At 43.3% G+C, this 12,264-nt stretch overlaps 1 protein-coding gene across 1 annotated transcript in view; it reads right to left on the reverse strand.

Annotated features, from left to right (window-relative positions):
* The window catches only part of LRCH3 (leucine rich repeats and calponin homology domain containing 3), a 116,867-nt gene that overhangs the window by 103,540 nt on the left and 1,063 nt on the right, over nt 1-12,264 (reverse strand). The window lies entirely within an intron of this gene.

Here is a 12,264-nt window from a genome sequence, read left to right on the forward strand (position 1 = left end):
TTTTAATCTTGTTTATGTGCAGGAGGACTGTAAGATGCTCAAAGTTACTGGAGCATCACAGCAGCCTAATAAAATAAAATAAATTAAATTAAATACAAAATGTAATAAAAGAAACCACTAAGGTCCTAGTCCTCTCTGAAGGCCAGAAGAATAGGAGTCATCCTGTATTTCAGCATATCCCTGAGATAAGAAGGAACCATTCGTGGGCAGAGTTGACCCACAGTGGGTGAGTGAAATTTACTGGGGAAAGGTAACGTCTTGCAGGGGACGAGCAGGCTGAGGTGGAAGGTGGGGTTAAATGTGTCATTAGTTTGGAGCCATTGCATTGCCACAAGAGACCAAAGTCCAACCCCCCATCTGTGAATTCCGTTGACCCTTCATCTAGTGCCAATTTACCTTGGTTAGTTGATTGGATTCTTATTATTTATTTATTTATTTATTTATTTATTATTATTTATTTATTTATTTATTTATTATTTAAATTTATATACCGCCCTATCTCCCAAAGGACTCAGGGCGGTTCACAGGCATATAAAACATCAATATACAAAATTAAAATAATCTTTAAAAAACTTATTCCAATGCCCTATTATTAAAAATAAAAATATAAATATTAAAATCAATTTAAAACCCTATAAAATTTAAAATCTAAGCCAGTCCTGCACAGATGAATAAATGTGTCTTGAGCTCATGACGGAAGGTTCGAAGGTCCGGAAGTTGGCGGAGTCCTGGGGAGCTCGTTCCAGAGGCGGAGCCCCACAGAGAAGGCCCTTCCCTGGGCGCCGCCAGACGACACTGCCTAGCTGACGGCACCCTGAGGAGTCCCTCTCTGTGAGGCGCAGGTCGGTGAGAGGTATCTGGTCGCAGTAGGCGGTCCCGTAGATAACCCGGCCCTATGCCATGGGCGCTTTAAAGGTGGTCACCAAAACCTTGAAGCGCACCCGAAGGCCACAGGTAGCCAGTGCAGCCTGCGTGGGATGGGTGTTATCACGGGAGCCACGAGGGCTCCATCTATCACCAGCGCAGCCGCATTCTGGACTAACTGTAGCCTCCGGATGCCCTTCAAGGAAGCCCCATGTAGAGAGCGTTGCAGTAATCCAGGCGAGGCGTCACGGGCGTGGTGACCGTGCATAGGGCCTCCCGGTCCAGAAAGGCGCAACTGGCGCACCAGGCGAACCTGGTAGAACGCTCTCCTGGAGACGGCCGTCAAATGATCTTCTAGAGACAGCCGCTCATCCAGGAGGACGCTAAGTTGCGCACCCTCTCCATCGGGGCCAGTGACTCGCCACCGATGGTCAGCCGCGGATTTAGCTGACTGTACCGGGATGCCGGCATCCACAGCCACTCTGTCTTGGAGGGATTGAGCTTGAGCCTGTTTCTCCCCATCCAGACCCGTACGGCCTCCAGACACCGGGACAGCACTTGATAACCGTTGGGGTGGTCCGGTGTGAAAAGTACAGCTGGGTGTCATCCGCATACAGCTGGTACTTCACACGAAACCACTGATGATCTCACCCAGCGGCTTCATGTAGATAAAGAACAGAAGGCGAGAGAACCGACCCCTGCGGCCCCCCACAAGTGAGGCGCCTCGGGGCCGACCTCTGCCCCCCTGTCAACACCGACTGCGACCGGTCGGAGAGATAGGAGGAGAACCACCGATAAACGGTGCCTCCCACTCCCAATCCCTCCAACCGGCGCAGCAGGATACCATGGTCGATGGTATCGAAAGCCGCTGAGAGGTCTAATAGGACCAGGGCAGAGGAACAACCCCTATCCCTGGCCCTCCAGAGATCATCCACCAACGCGACCAAAGCCGTCTCCGTGCTGTAACCGGGTCGGAAACCGGACTGAACGGGTCTAGATAGACAGTTTCATCCAGGTGCAAGGGAAACTGATATGCCACCATACTCTCTACAACCTTCGCCGGCGGGTTGGAGACCGACGATAATTACCTAAAACAGCCGGGTCCAGGAAGGCTTCTTGAGGAGGGCCTCACCACCGCCTCTTTCAAGGCGGCCGGAAAGACACCTCCACCAAAGAAGCGCCGTAATCGCCTGGAGCCAGCCTCGTGTCACCTCCTGCGTGGCCAGCACCAACCAGGAGGGGCACGGGTCCAGTAAACATGTGGTGGCATTCAGCCTCCCAACAACCTGTCCATGTCCTCGGAGCGACAGGGTCAAACTCATCCCATACAATGTCACCAAGACCACCCTCAGCCGTCTCACCCGTATCACCGCAATCTTGGTCCAAACCATCCCGAAGCTGAACGATTTTATCGTATAGATAACCGTTAAACTCCTCAGCACGTCCCTGCAACGGGTCATCCCGCTCCCCCTGATGTAGGAGGGAGCGGGTCACCCGAAACAGGGCGGCTGGGCGGGTATCTGCCGGTGCAATGAGGGAGGAGGCGAGGTACGCCGCTTCCTCATTGCCACTAGGTAAGCCCTAGTATAGGACTTCACTAGTGTCCGATCAGCTTCTGAACGGCTAGACCTCCAGGAACTCTCTAGGCGTCTTCTCCGGCGCTTCATCCCTCTCAGCTCCTCGGAGAACCAAGGAGCTGGTTGGGACCTGCGCCGGGTCAGAGGCCGCAAAGGCACGACCCGGTCTAAGGCCCCCGCCGCGGCCTGTTCCCAGGCCGCAACAAGTTCCTCAGCCGAGCCGTGAGCCAGACCCTCAGGAAATGGCCCAAGCTCCGTCCGGAACCCCTCCGGGTCCATCAGGCGCCTGGGACGGAACCAACGTGTCGGCTCCGTCTCCCTGCGGTGGTGAATGGCGGTCAGAAAGTCCAGACGAAGAAGAGAGTGATCTGACCATGACAAAGGTTCAATGACTATTTCCTTTAAGTCCAGATCTCTCAACCACTGACCAGAGACAAAATCAGGTCCAGAGTGCCACCCCAATGTGAGTAGGGCCATCAACTACTTGGGTCAGGTCCAAGGCCGTCATGGAAGCCATGAACTCCCGAGCTACCGTCGATGACGAGCCGGACGATGGCAAGTTAAAGTCCCCCACGACTAAAAGTCTGGGGGTCTCAACTGCCACCCCAGCAAGCACCTCCAGGAGCTCGGGCAGGGCAGCTGTCACGTAGCAAGGAGCCAGGTACGCGACCAGCAAGCCCATCTGACATCTATGACCCCATCTCACAAAGAGGGATTCGCACCCGGCAATCTGAGGTACAGTGGTCTCCCTCGGCTCTAGACTCTCTCTAATCACAACCGCCACCCCACCACCCCTACCCTGGCCCCTCGGCTGATGAAATGCTCGGAAACCCGGTGGGCACATCTGAACAAGGGGCACGCCCCCTTCTGGGCCCAACCAAGTCTCCGTAACGCCCATAAGGCGCCCATTCTTGTAGAGGTAGTCCTCGGCTTACGACCACAATTGAGCCCAAAATTTATATTGCTAAGTGAAACATTTGTTCAGTCAGTTTTGTCCCATTTTACGACTTTTCTTGCCACTGCTGTTAAGTGAATCATTGAAATTGCTAAAAGTTAGTAACACGATGGTTTAGTGAATCTGGCTTCCCTATTGATTTTGCTTGTCAGAAGGTCGCAAAAGTGGATCGCATGATTCTGGGACACTGCAACTATCATAAGTATGAGTCAGTTGCCAAGCATCCAAATTTGGATCATGGGACCATGGGGATGCTGCAACGGTCATAAGTGTGAAAAACGGTGATAAATCACTTCCTTCAGTGCTGTTGTAACTTCAAACAGGCACTAAACAAACGGTTGTAACTCAAGGACTACCTGTATGTATTTCTTTGCATATGGTAGCCCATTTTGCCATAGCAATTCTAGATAGCTAACAAGATGGTGAGACACAAACAACATCTAAAACGAGAACTACAATACAACCAATATACAGAACCCATAATGACTGTCAAGTTAAAAAAAAAATCTGATAAGGTAAAAAGCACACAGCTCACTGATTTTGGGCCCACTGAAATGTACCAAGATGGGTGGGTGGAATAGAGAGGCACCACATTCAAGGGCAGCCCAACACCCAGAAAATATAAAACTGACCATCCTATCATGCCAGAATTCAAGAGACTTCTAACTCCTGTAATATGCAAATTTGTCTGACTGTAAGCTAGTCTATAAATGTAATCAACAACAGATGCCTACACAGGCTCTATTTCTAAGCATTCACAGCAAATAAAATTATATAAGCTCGCCCAGACGGCTTTATTCTGAATTTTAGAAAAGAGTTTTAGACAGTGGAACATTTTATGGAATGAAGTTACACCGATTAATAGGGCTAGAGAATGGGCATGTCCAAAAAAGGAAGAGTTTTAATGAGGTCTTAATTTACCTCCTCCAAAACCCAATTCAACCTGTTTTTATTTAAGATCAGAAAGCAGAGATAGGTCTAAAACTGAAGCTGAAAATAAAGGAGAGATCCACAATTTAACTGCAGATCTATTAACCTCCTGCAGTGTTGTTATGATTTCTGCGGTGAAAGATAGCTTTATTTATGCATCCAAACAGTTGTGGTTACTAGTGGTAACCATGCGGTGAAGGGAATGTGGCTTCAGTTTATTTTATAGCTTACTCTGGTTGTAATGCACACACGTACACAGCGTTTTATGGGCCTTCAGCTTCAAGTCCCAGGGAAGAAGATAGGTTTAGATTTAGGACCAAATGCATCTTTCTAAAGAGGGTCTTGTTTTCTTGTGAGTTTGTATACCTTTGGCCCCATCTTTCCTGCCTCTTTAGCAAAAGCATAGGACAGACATTGGTAGAAGAAGAATAAATGTGACTAACTGCCTGTGATGAGAAATCGATATACAATGCCAGCCTATCGTACATCCTGCTTACAAATGTATTATTAGGTAAAGGTTCCCCTTGCACATATGTGCTAGTCGTTCCCGACTCTAGGGGGCAGTGCTCATCTCTGCTTCAAAGCCGAAGAGCCAGCGCTGTCCAAAGACGTCCCCGTGATCATGTGGCCGGCATGACTCAACACCAAAGGCGCACGGAACACTGTTACCTTCCCACCAAAGGTGGTCCCTGTTTTTCTACTTGCATTTTTTACCTGCTTTCGAATTGCTAGGTTGGCAGAAGCTGGGACAAGGAACGGGAGCTCACCCCGTTACATGGCAGCACTAGGGATTCGAACCGCCGAACTGCCGACCTTTCTGATTGACAAACTCAGTGTCTTAGTCACTAAGCCACCACGTCCCTATAATTAATTAATAATATATTTATTATTAATCTTTCATTAAACACAATTGTCATACTCAGCTTACTGATCATCCTCCAAGAAAGTCACGTTTCATTTAATCCATGCTTTTTTCTTACATTCATTGGGAATTGTCTCCTATGAGGCAAACTTTAAAAACTTCTGCAGCCTGAAAACAATTCTGACTTAGCAGAAATGACAATGTACAACTTTATTTTTGTCAGCTAGGATACAGAGTAACAAAGTTGGAAGGGACCCTTGGAGGTCTTCTAGTCCAACCCCCTGCTCAGTCAGGAGACCCTATACCATTTCAGAAAAAATGGCTCTCCAGTCTCTTCTTAAAACGTCCAGTGATGGAATGACCATTGGGACACTGCCAACTTTTTAATAAGTTTCCATCCATTACGCCACTTACCCTCAATTGTTTTCAGCACTATGAAACAAATTTATATATTTGAAAGAGGGTTCCTACTTTGGCTTTTTTTCAGCATTTTATTCATCCTACTGATCTCTATTATTATCAGCTTCTGTATCCACTATAAATGCACACAAAAAACCACAGCTTTTATCTATACAAGACTATAATTCAAAATTCAAAACAAGATGGGAAAATATATCTATGTGGTCCCTAGGAGTTGAAAAGAACTTAATGGCCCATTATCAACAGGAAAACAATAAAAACACCCAATGGCTCCAATTCCATGTCAATCATTTGTCTGAACTGGAATAGGGCTTTCTGCTTGGGTTGGATTAGAAGACCTCCAGGGCCCCTTCCAATTCTGTTATTCTGTTAATTTATACATGCGAGGTATGTATAAGAGGTATGGGAAAGATGCCTAATTTTAGGCATGCAAAAATATTAAGACATGTTTTAACTAAATGTCATTTATTTATTTACTTAGGCTTTATTTCAGATTTAATTCCCTTTGTCCAAGTAGGAGATGAAGTAGACAGGGGCAAGGGGTACTGTGATATAAAATACCAAATTCATTGTATATTATGCCAAATTTTGAAAACAAATGTACTATTTTGTTCTGAGAAAAAAAAATTTCTCAAAATGACTATAGATTTCAAGACATTGGCAGCATATTTTTATTCTAAACCAATGTGTATGTTTATATATTTAGACATAAAACTGTCATTCAAACAGCCAGCTCTATTTTCTTGTAAACCTTGATTGTATACCTCTGTTCTCCATGTAAATACAACTTATTCTGATTAATATTTTGCCCTAAATTCTGCAAAGCGTATGAGAAAGGAGATAAAATTCCTCCAGTACACCTAATCCCACTGCATATGACGCCCCACGAATTACATTAAATGGAATTTAAAGATGGAAACGAAAGTGCATCACATTCTGCCAAATCACCAGAGGCCGAAAAAGTAGACACCACCATCGATTCTGAAGAAAGGGAAAACAGACACAAGTGATGTTTAAACCAAGGACATAATACAATATTACCAAAGCAGAATAAAGACTGTAATCTGCCTTTCTATCCTAAATTTATTGTAGGCTCCAGCGAATTTACGTTCAAATAAAATGCTCCATGTTGTAATTTCATTTGCTTTCTCAGTTCTGGAGTGTGCACTATCTACACATTCAGAAACTTTGATAGCTGTTCTGAGCATGCTTGATGAAATGGAAAGTCCCCAGTCGACGTTCTTCTCTGAGCTTTGGTGCCCATCTGCTAAAAGGAGACTGTCGCTCTCAGCATTATCTTCAAAAATTGATAATGTGCAGAAAGCACTTCTGGAAAGCCTCTAATGTTGGTTTGGTCAAGGGATATGAGTTGCAACTGCTTAGAAACAGGGTCCTTACATTATTTGGTATATGGAGCATCCACAGTATTCTGGTTTCTTTTTTTAAAAAAAAAACATGGATAGTGAAAACTTTCAAGCAATCTTCCAAACCGTAATTTTTCAATCATTGAACTGAATAATTTGGTCTAAAAGATCTTTTTTTTAAATGTAAACACACACCTCCCCAAACACACCCCTTTGCTTATCCTGCCCTCACCAACATTCACAACCTCTGGGTAATATAATGAAAGTCAGTCTGCAAATCTGTAAGCAAACATCAGCCTCCCTATATTACCGCTGGATATTTTTCTTACTGATATTTTGCCATAAAGTATACCACTTCCCCTTCATTGTTTTTATACATTTCAAAAATCTGCAGCCATACACAAAATGGCATCTATCTGACAATGCTTCATGCTAATAATTTCTAACATTATATTCCTTCCTCTTTTGATACAAAAACACCCTATATTTTTCTTCTGCTCAACCAGTACAGTCTATCTGGATAATTTGTTCTAATTTGGACACACCTATTAATATTCAACTGTCTGCATTATTTCATCCATCTTAAAATTTGGCTATACTAAACTCTCCTTTTTCTACTTTTGTAAACATAGCATGACATTGGCAGGTACAGATACTCCTTGATTTACAACCACAATTGAGCCCAAAATTTCCGGTGCCAAGCCAAACAACTGTTAAGTGAATTCTGCCCCATTTTACGACTTTTCTTGCCACATTTCTTAAGTGAATCACTGCAGTTGTTAAATTAGTAACGCTGTTGTTAAGTGAATCTGGTTTTCCCGTTGACTTTGCTTGCCAGAACATCACAAAAAGGGGATCACATGACCCTGGGACCCTGAAACCTTCATAAATACCAGTCAGTTGCCAAGTGTCCAAATTTTGATAATGCAATTATAGGGATGATGCGACGGTCATAAGTGTGAAAGTGTCATAAGTCATCTCTTTTTTCAGTGCCATTGTAATTCTGAAAATTCACTAAATGAATGGCTATGAGTTGAGGACTACCTGCACTGACACAGTCAAACCACAGTAAGAACAGAATATGCCAATGGTAAGAATACTCAAGCCGTTCAACATTTGCCTGATTTATTTTCTTTCAATACATAAAAGGTCCTGTTTAGTTCTCAAGTTCTGCCTTTATATTTGAAGTGCATTTGATTATTTTATAGTAAAATGTTGGCCATCCCAGCTATTCTGTAGAACATCCCACCAAATCCACAACAAGTTTGTACAATTCTCTATAAATTGGAAGAAAGATCTAGACAGACTCATTTTCCATAATACAAGTAGTCCTCATTTAGTGACTGCCTCCTTTAACAACTGTATGCAATTACCTTGGTTTTTAAGAAATAACTTTATAACTACTCCTCTCATTTGCGAACTGTGTAGGTCTGCAAACATAGCTGAAGTAAGATCATAAATACGGTTGTAGTTTCATTTAGTGACCACTTTACTTAATAACCAAGTTATCAGTCCCAATTGTAGTAGCTAAACAAGGATCACTTGTATATTTTTCCCTCTTTAATTCAAGGACTATTAGGAGTCCGCAATTTTTAGCAGAAAATTATGTTTCCCAATTATGTTTCTGGTAGTGTCCAATATTTTCATTTTAGCAGTGGCTGCCTGGTTATTTTTTTCCTGAGAAAGAGAGGCAGAATATGCATAGGCTTAGATCAAGGTGGGTAACTATGGCTCCTTTATGACCTGTGGACTTCAACTCCCAGAACTCCTCAGCCAGGAATTCTGGGAATTGAAGTCCACAGGTCGTAAAGAGGCCATAGTTGCCCGCCCCTGCTTTAGCAGATGTGTGAAGCCCAGAGACCATAATCCAGCAGCAGAACAGCACTTCCGTCCACCCTTCACTACTTCCTGCCTCTCCTGGGTGCAAAAGAATAAGGGGGAACATCTTTCTAATTCTCCAGCCTGCCTTCCAATCCCGAAACCGGGGAGGAGGAGGAGAAGGAAGCCAGTACTAGTAAACTATTCCCTCCTGGTTTCTGCAGTTACAAAATTAGAAAAGGGCTTTGCTCTTCGTCTTTAAAATAGCACATACTCATTCACTCTAATGACTCGAGTTCTGGGCATCACTGCAACCGACAAAGTAAAAAAGCTTGAAAATCTTAACAGCACATCAAATCAATCAAACCCTTAGGTTTTATTTATTTGTATCCCACCTTTATTATTACAACTCAAGGTAGTTAACATACCTAACACCCCTCCCTCCTATTTCACCCACAACAACCCTGTGAGGTGGGTTTGGCTAAGTGACTGGCCCAAGATCACTCAGCCAGTTTTCCTGCCCAAGGTGGGACTAGAACTCCCTGTCTCCCGGCGATTGGCCCAAAGTCACCCAGCCTGCATTAGTGTCTCAGGTGGGACTAGAACTCCCGGTCTCCTGGTGATTGCCTAAAGTCCTCCAGCCGGCTTTCATATTTGAAGTGGGACTAGAACTCAGTCCAAAGTTATCCAGCTGGCTTCCCTGCCTAAGGCAGAATTAGAACTCAGCATCTTCTGATAATTGGCCCAAAGTCACCCGGCCGGCTTTCCTGCTTAAGGCAGAATTTGAACTCACTTGTCTCCTGGTTTCTAGCCTGGTGCCTTAACCACGAGATCAAACTAGCAACTATGACTAACTGCATCTGCTCAGCTTCATCCTTGGTTCAGTTGTATCTTGATTTCTCTCCACGCCCTTTTCCCTTTGGTCAACTTTTAGACTTCAAGGTTCCTCCAGCCAGCTGGCCAGCCTTCTTCCTTTGCTTCCCTTGCTGTTTACATGTGTGGTCAAGCCCAGCGATTTCGATTACATAAAAAAAAACAAAAAACCCTCATCATCGCTGCCAGAGGGATGGTCCCTGGGGAACGCTTGCCAACCCAACTGGGCTTCACAGACTTTTGCAGCCCTGTTATTTTACAAAACCATCAAAGCCTTCCCTGGCCCTGAACTCCATCCTGCAAGATCCTTTGCTTTTTTTGTTTTTTTGTTTTTCCTTTGCTACAAAATACCTGCGGACAGACGCAGCTCCTCTTTAGCACAGGAGTGTAAATATTCAAAAGCTGCATCAACAAACACTCGCCTGTCATTTGAGGACAGCCTCTCTCCTGTGGCTGCTCTCTCTGCACTACAAGCAGAAACACTATCCTGAACTCAGAGCCCAGGTTTCTAAATACAGGAAGTCCTTGACTTATGACCCCGTTTGAGCCCAAAATTTCTGTTGCTAAGCAAGACAGTTGTCAAATGTCAGTTGCTCCTTCTTCTGCATCTCTTAGCTATGCAGAAGCATTTGTTCCTGCTTTTATTTTTGCCTTATTTTTTGGCTTAGAATGGTTTAATTCTACTCTCTTTCCTCTAGCTTTCTTATACAGGTAGTCCTCGACTTACGACCACAGTTCAGTCCAAAATTTCCCTTGCTAAACGGAACAGTTGTTAAGTGATTTTTGTCCCATTATAAGGCCTTCTTTGCCACAGTTAAGTGAATCACTACAATTTAAGTTAGCAAAACGGTTGTTAAGTGAATCCGGCTTCCCCATTGATATTGCTTGTCAGAAGGTCGCAAAAGGGCATTGCAGGACTACATTGTAACTCTCATAAATACAGGCCAGTTGCCAAGTGTCCGAATTTAGATCACGTGATGGTGGGGATGCTCCAACAGTTGCGAGAATGCAAAATGGCCAGAAATCACTTTTTGCAGTGTGATTCTGACTTGGAACAGTCGCTAAATGAATGGCTGTAACTCAAGGACTACCTGTACACATGTTCACTCAGATATCCAAGCCACCCAGTTTGGAGGATAACTGGTGGCTGGTGAAAACTTTTGAGGGATGCAGCCACAAGGACTTCTGCCCAAAGAGGTCCATTTTCTCAGAAATAAATTAATCACTTAATGTAAATTAAATTAATCAGTCAATATTGCTAGTTTCTGGGCAAGATTTGTTTAACTTGTACATATTTTAATCTTGTACTTTAATAAATTTTATATTGTGTAGTATGCCTTATTTTAATTGTGATGCTTCTGACACAAACTCAGAAGTAAAGCCACTGGATCCAGTCCTTCCCCAAGGCAGGGCAACCAGAGTCCCATGTTACTATGACTAAACCATCATTTGGTCCTTCGATGGCAGAACTCCTCCGCGGAGTGTGGGATGCAGAAAACCCATAGACACACAAAATACAGGCAGCCCTTGACTCACAATTCGTTTCGTGACCGGTCAAAGTTACAGCAATGGAAAAAGTGACTTATGACCATTTTTCACATTTACAACCATATGACATCCCTGTGGTCACGTGATCAAAATTCAGAACGCTTGGCAACTGGTCGCAGCATCCCAGGGTCACGCAATCCCCTTTTGCAAACCTTCTGACAAGCAAAGTCAATGGGGAAACCAGATTCACTTAGACTTAAGACTTAGAATAACTTTATTGTTGCTTGGAACGTACACTAATCGGCATACATTAAAACAAAATTCCATTGCATGCAGCTCTCAAAGGTCCACCACCTCCAACACTACATAAACATGACAAAATAAATACAAAATTTATATAAAGAAATAAAATAGATACATATGTACAGTGATACAGAGATAGATGATATAGAGTTATAGATGATAAATGGATAGATACAAAGAATAACTTTGTCACTTTGAACGTACACTAATCAGCGTGCATTAAAATGAAATTTCATTGCATCCAGCTCTCAAAAGGGTCGCCACCTCCAATATACACTACAGAAACACGACAAAATAAATACAAAATTTATAAAGAAATAAAATAATACGTACAGTGATATAGAGATAGATGATAGACATAGAGATATAGATAGATAAATGGATAGATACAAAGAATAACTTTTTGAACGTACGCTAATCGGCACAAATTAAAATGAAATTTCATTGCATCCAGCTCTCAAAAGGGTCACCACCTCCAATATGCACTACATAAAACACGACAAAATAAATGCAAAAATTATTCACAGACCCACATATATATTACATGACACAGAGAAACCGTAGTTTGGATTTATATTGATAGTGATAGTTTACTGATTGCTTATTTGTACCCTGTGACTATCATTAGGTGTTGTAAGTGTTGTACCTTGATGAAGGTATCTTTTCTTTTTTCTTTTCTTTTCTTTTTTTCTTTCTAGTTTCCTAGTATGATTTGATAGCTTATTTGTTCCCTATGACTATCATTAAGTGTTGTACCTTATGATTCTTGATGAAGGTATCTTTTCTTTTATGTACTCTTGAGAGCATCTG

The sequence above is a fragment of the Ahaetulla prasina genome, chromosome 6, assembly GCF_028640845.1.
Source record: "Ahaetulla prasina isolate Xishuangbanna chromosome 6, ASM2864084v1, whole genome shotgun sequence".
In the NCBI taxonomy this organism is placed as follows: Eukaryota; Metazoa; Chordata; class Lepidosauria; order Squamata; family Colubridae; genus Ahaetulla; species Ahaetulla prasina.